This window comes from Humulus lupulus, chromosome 1, assembly GCF_963169125.1.
Source record: "Humulus lupulus chromosome 1, drHumLupu1.1, whole genome shotgun sequence".
Classification (NCBI taxonomy): Eukaryota; Viridiplantae; Streptophyta; class Magnoliopsida; order Rosales; family Cannabaceae; genus Humulus; species Humulus lupulus.
In genome coordinates, this window is record NC_084793.1 from 18,551,515 (window position 1) to 18,558,572 (window position 7,058).

The following is a 7,058-nucleotide window of genomic DNA, read 5'->3' on the forward strand; positions in this document are numbered from 1 at the left end:
ATTCTTAGGTGCTATAATATTCAAATAATAACATTTAGATAGAATTTTTTATTATAAATTTGAACTTTAATCTTGTACTTTTTTCATAACACTTTTCAACTGTTACATTTGATTATTTTGATAACATTTTTAGTTTGTTATATTATATAAACCATAACTATTTTTTACGCTTATAATATGTTTCTAAATCATAACATATTAAGGTTTTTTATTGTGATAATAGTACTTATAAGTTTTTTTTTTAATTAAAAGATTTTCATTATTGTATTTTGATAAAAAAAAATCAAAATTAATCATAAAATATAATTATCAATAGATTGATAAACCATAAGTATTACATTAAACAATAACTAATTCAAACTCTGAATGTGTCTATTTCATGAGATCTTAGTTCTAACTTACGTTTGAAAGCATAACATAATAAAGTATTATAATCTTGAACATTTTTTACTTCAAAAATGAAAAACAAAAAATTACAAGATACATTTTCTTCCAGGAGAGCTTTCTCTTTTCTTTTGGCCCCTTCATAAGCCGCATCACTTCTTATTTTCCTTTCTTCTATTTGGGACCTGAGTTCATGGTCCCTTTGGATAGCAGTCAAGTGATTATCAAGTGCTTCGACACTACAGATGATGACCCAAAAATTAGAAAACAGAAAGTCCAAATCTGACTTAAACAATAAAAAAGAAGAAGGAGATGAGAAATCATTAAAATTCCAGGGAAAAAAAATATCAAAAGCATGAGCACTTCAATGAGGGGAGGCAAAAAAAACAATACAACATTATTAACAAGGAATTGCAGTCTTACATTTTTCTTCCATCAAGTATGGCTGAATTTCAAGTGCCGACTCATTCTCAGAGTCGTCATCATCACTAAGAGATAAATCAAGAAAATACAAAGTATTAATAGAAACTAGCGAGATCTCTAACAATCAATGCAATATCACATACCATAGAAATATCATAGAAGTCTGTCATGAATACACAATAGCTGAATAAAGCTTTTGATGACAGAATAGGGATGCAAAACTTGAATTGATAAATGGAATATAAGTAAAGGAAAACAATCAAGGCCAGTTAAATGCATACCTAACAACCATATACTTCACACTAGTTAAAACAGAACATTTCACAAATGAAAAATATGGAATAGAATATAGAAATAAGTTGAGACAACTGCAGTTATATAAATAGAGAGAGAGAGAGAGAGAGAGAGAGACCTTTTCTGAACTATGAGGCCTTGAAAGTGAGTATCAAAATCTGAAATTCCAGAGCTTAACTGGTCAGAATCCATTGATGCATATAGAAATAGACATGTTCTGTAAAATTATTACTAGGCAGCCACAGAAAAGTCTTCTCCCCATCAATTGTAGGAAGCTTGCTTTTCCCTTTAGTCTTCACCACAGCTGCCATATGACTGCTGCCCTTCTGAAACTCGTTTAATATATCGTACAGTGGCATATTAGCAGGAACTCTGAGTATACAACATACAAATCAACACTGGATACTCTGAATGTATAAAAAATTAGTAATTGAAGAGTTAAGCAAACCGTGGTATTCTCCGGATGGAAACGGCACTGACTGGAGTCTCTGTTTCAGGTCGTACAGTAAGAAGACTTTTCACCTAACAATAAGCATAATTGAACAAGTTAAAGAGCAGAGTACAAAGTATGTTGCCCGCTGTTAGTTCCTTTGATAAGTCAAATTTAAAATGTATCTAGTATACAAACATCTTCTAAACATTCACATTCTACTATGCCAGAGCACTGTATGCGAAAATAAAAATAAAATGTACAAACTATCCTCAGTGAAACTTTGCGTATAAAGGTGACAGAACTATTGACAAGCCAGCAACTAATTGGGATAGTGTTCCTAAGATGATAGGCTAGGAGCCTAGGACTGATATCACAGCTAAAATATCCTTCTTTTAACACAATCTATCACTACAACAACAACAAAACTTTCTATATTTTATTCTTTTATAAAAATATAGTTTCTATGGTCGAGTGACTGAATCTTTGAAAATCAGCTAAAAACAGCATGTAAACAAAAATTGTGAAAACCAGTAAAGGAAAAAAAAACAGAGAAAAAAGATTGGAAAGGAAAAATCAGAGAAAGAAAATAATACTTTTTCCAGTTTCATGTTGATGAGTTGTAGAACAGGAATTATCTACCTGAACTTCAGAATCAATCCTGCAAATTAACACATTAACACGTTTGCATTATATCCATGAAGACAAGTAATAAAAAGAAGATTGGAATGAAGTGGAAAGAAAGATTGGAATGGAATGGCACAGAAACATAGAGACAAGCTAAAAACCTATCAAGATCATAGCCTCCCACTCCAAGAACAAAGTCCATGTCAACGGATCCAAACTTAGCTTGCTTCATTTGTGCCATCCCATTAATATGCTGGCACCAGTGCACATAAGAGTATAAGTTTTTAAAAAATTATTTATTATGAGAGTGAAACACAAAAGCTGAATAGGATACAAAGGTTGATTCTTTGGATTCTGTTAGCGGAGAATATTCCATTTTGGAAGTATAAGCAGAGGAAGACACATATAGGAGCAATAACTTCTTATATGCTATTCGTTAAAACTGTATACAATTATTAATATCTCAGAAAGAACACCTTAATTCTCTTGGTCAATATCTCTAGCTCAACCTCAGTCACTAAATCTATCTGTTGAAATAGTTGGAATCCAATTAGCTTCAAAGCTCAGAATCACCTCACATTTTAAAAACAAATGCCAGATTCAATGAATACACTCTAACTTGTTTTCTGATTAAAAAAAAAAAAAACTCTACCTTGTTCAAAAATAATACAATCAACATAAGCAATTTGTTCTACAGCCTCGTTAACCACAAATCTTCGTTTTATTTCATTAAGGTGTTGCATTGCGTGCTTGGAATCAACCAAAGTAACAACTCCATCAAGTTTCACAAGTTGCAAAACTAATTCATCGGTACAAAAAGTTTCTATAACAGGAGCCGGTTTAGCAAGTCCTACAAAGCAAATATCACAATGATAATCAAGCACCAAAACCAGTTTGAGATAAAGTTTGAATAAAGAATTATGAGTCATTTGACATTCCCAAATGGTAGAACCATTTGTGAAATTAAATGTAAAATCTACTAAACAAATCAATTTTCTCTTGTATGGCAAATACTTTGAGGGTGTTTTACTGTGCAAATTTATTGGTTTCTTCTCAATACAATAAAATAATAAATGCAGTTTTCTAGAAATGCCAAACCATTTGGTTTGTTTTGAGGTGAAACAGCTGACGCAAACAAACAACTCAATCTCTATGATTTGAGCCTTAGATTTGCGATAAAAATCTTTCTAGAGACATCACCCAAATCACTGATAATACCCCAAAACCAAAACAAAAATCAATACAAGTTTTACTTAACAAACTAAAACACTAAATATCAAAATCAAAGTTAAAAAAAAAACAAAATACCTTACCTCTTGAGCTACTCCGAGAGAGGCTTCAGTGAGGTGAAATTTGAGAGAGGCGAGGGAAATAGGAGAGCGTGAGAAAGAGAGGCCCTGTGAGTGTTTGAATTAGCTAGCATACAACCTCTCTAGTTTTAATTTTCTGTGTTATCTCAATTAGAAACAAATATATATAATCAATATTCAAAACACTTTCTTGATATTAATTTGAAATCTGAAAAAAAAACTATAGAAGAAACTAACAACTTCGTGAGTGATTGGGTCACTTGCCGCCTTTTGGGTAAAATTTCAGCTTGTTTTTTTTTTTTATTAGGATATATTTATAACACTTCCAAATTTACGTAATATTTGAACGTAATATATAAGCAAAATTGTTGTAGTGTAAGTAGAACTAATATTGCAAGACTCTTCAACAGAATAGAAAACAGACTGAAATTTCTTCCATGAGTATTTGGTTTTTTTTTTAATTTCTTTTATTATAAAAACAATTTTGTTATACATAAAAAAAATAATAAAAGATAAAGGTTACCTTCTGCTGTCTCCTCTCCACTTAACAGACTGAAATTATATGAATGAAAGAAGTAATGAAGGGTCTCTTGTTTGCTTACTGTGTAAACTATTGTGAGTAATTTAATGTTCCAACTAAGCTTCCATTCACTAGGATCTCTCTCCAAAGCAATAGCAAATACAAAACACTGACCAGTACTTGAAAGGCATAGTAGGGTTGTGAACCTTAGCCTTTCTGGATAAATTTTCAAGATTCGAGCCTAATATTAATAAAAGCCAACAAATCATATAAAAGGTTACAATGATGAATTTGTAATTAAAACACAATCTCTTTAATAAAGTTTCTATATGTGGTCTCAAACTTAGTACTTGGTCCTCAAAATTTCATCTATATCATATTTTTATTAATGTCATGATTACTTGTTGGTTTCAATCAAAATTAATAGTGAAATATTCTTGCCAAGATTTGAAGTGTTAGTAAAACTATGTTTAGGGACAAGATCAACTTTAGAGAGTCCAAGTTAATATATATCAACAAAATGAAACAATGTAATTTCTGACATGAACTCTTATTACCTGAAGAACAGGGGACAAAAACCAAGCAGAAGGTAAGAACCACAATACCAGCCATGCACGCCCCTAGTCCTGCAACCTTCACTATCCCTGCTGTTGTCCTTATGTTTAATTTCTCCATCCTGTTTGTGAACATGCAATGTGATTGATTTGATTTCATACATATTTAGGCACAAAAGGGTAAAACTTAAAACATTCCAAGTTTCCAATATCGGTGAAATTATCTGTATTTCCTATTTGAGCTCAGTATGTTTTTAATCCTTTCTTCTAATAAACAGAATACATTCTATGGTATTTTCCTAAAGTAATCTCATGTTTTATTCTTAAGTTCACCAATCAAGATTTATGGATAGTCCTTTTCAACATCTGTGTAAAGCTATAACAGAATGGCCGATAGAAAACAAAAACAAAAAATGCTACTATTTGTCCTCCACTTGAAAAGTAAAGTGTTAAAAGAACAATGTAGGAAATTTCGACCTGTTTCAATTTTTTAAGTTTCAAGACTAAAAAACAAACTTTTGTATCTTTGTTCAGAGACCAATTCTGAGGATTAAATGTTTCTTTTTACAAAAATCTATTACCCTGATGTGAAGATCTAGAACAAATAAAAAAATTAAACAAATGCACATGATTAAATTGATAAAAGCACCACAGGAGAAGAGCCAAGAAAAAAGTTGCAACAGGGAGGCAGTTCAATATAGCAGCACCAAATGTTGCTGTTGTGTAGGAAAGTGCAACATTAGAAGCATTAAGGGGAAGAGTCACCCTGCGATGAAACAGTTACAAAACATCTTGGCAATATCAATAAACTTATGAGGAAAGCTTATAACTTGTTGGAAAATGCTTATACAGGATCTTTGTTTATTTTCATGTATATCTAATATTAAACAAATTAATACGAGATAGCCTAAAACATGTTTCTAAAATTGAATTCAAAGAAAAACAAATATTAGAATACTTACAGTATACGCAGCGGAATTAAGAGTCCTTCCTTCAGTTTCTCTAACTCTTGTATCCTCTCTGTCGCAGAGTATTATCAAGAAACTGAACCGATCTTCTATTTTCTTCACGATCTTCCAATGTATCCTTAGAACCACCTAGACTAGTGTGGGCAATTCTCAACACATGAGATAGATATAGAGAGAAGAAAAGAAAATAACAAAGAGGCTTAGAAAATGACTTGTGTTTAGAGAGAATATAAAACTATCAGAAAATCTGACTTATCAAAAACCCTTGTTTTGACTTCTCTATAAGCACTCCTTTTATAGACTCAATTAGGTCATTTAATTTAATTAAAAAATCAATAAAATAACAGCCATTTTGAAGCCCTAGGTCGAAATTATCATGGGCTATAGGCCCGCGAAATTTCCCATTTGATTATAAGCCCATTGGACTTAAAATCAAGGCCTGTATTATTTTCTATTGATTTAATTAATTAAATAATTATTTAAATCCTTTATCAAATTAATTATTTATAATTTGAACCTTGATTTAAACTTATTTATTAATTTAGATACCAATTTATCTTAATTAATAAATCTGCCATAATTTCTCTTTTCTTCTCAAAATTACACAACTCTGTGAAACTATCCAAAATTGACCTGGTCAACTTTGATAATTCTAATTGATGATTAAATCAATTAATTGAGACTATCTAGATGATTTTATCCAAGGTACAATGGGGACCATGGGCCTATGAAATCAAGCTCCAATAAGTTATCATAAATCTAACAAATAAATTTACTAACTTATTAATTCCTCGTGACTCCACTATAGACTTGGAATTGCACTCTTGAATTCATAGAACGCTCTATAACAAATATAGATACGCTATTAATTATCCATTGTTACAACCATAATTGTCACTCAATCCTCTATAGACGGTCTACAATGAGATAGGACTAAAATACTGTTTTACCCCTCATTGTATTTTATCCTTAAAACACTTAGTTCCTTGTAAATGATATTTCAGTAAACTAATTTAATTACTGAAATGAGATCTCTATCATTTAACACCTTGAACCAAACTAAAAGGAAACCATCGTTTCACTTCTTCATCAGAAGCTATAGATGTTCATATCTATGATTAACACTCCCACTCAATTATACTACCGAGTTCCCAAGATGTAAGTATGGGCTAGTCCGTAGGGTAAGCTGGTAACGAACAAGTCAAAGAACTCAAATAATACAATCAGTTAGAATACTAACCACTCAGAATTGAGATTGAATTGACCTATGGTCAACTATATGATATGACTAGAATAGATAATAACGGCATGTTTACTTATCTTATCAACTGTTAATATCGGTCCTGTCCGATGTAACAAATACATCCAATCTTATCTACTTTGCTAATGTTCTGGAAAGAACATAACACTGTAATGTGTAAGTAGATCATATCGTAGATTGGCAAGTCAGTGTAAATCCGGTGCACTAACTAATCTTAGGACTAACTTATTTTGAACATATAATCATATTTATATTCCACTGTGATTACGTCACTATAAATAAGATTA

The 7,058-nt window shown here is 31.2% G+C and overlaps 1 long non-coding RNA gene across 1 annotated transcript; it reads right to left on the reverse strand.

The window, feature by feature from the left end:
• Positions 1–451: 451 nt before the first annotated feature.
• LOC133816444 (uncharacterized) lies at positions 452–1,497 on the reverse strand. The gene is made up of 3 exons (XR_009885281.1): positions 1,220–1,497; positions 808–872; positions 452–623 (listed from the first exon to the last, which is right to left on the reverse strand). It is a non-coding gene; the product is annotated as an uncharacterized LOC133816444 (long non-coding RNA).
• Between the last annotated feature and the right edge of the window lie 5,561 nt (positions 1,498–7,058).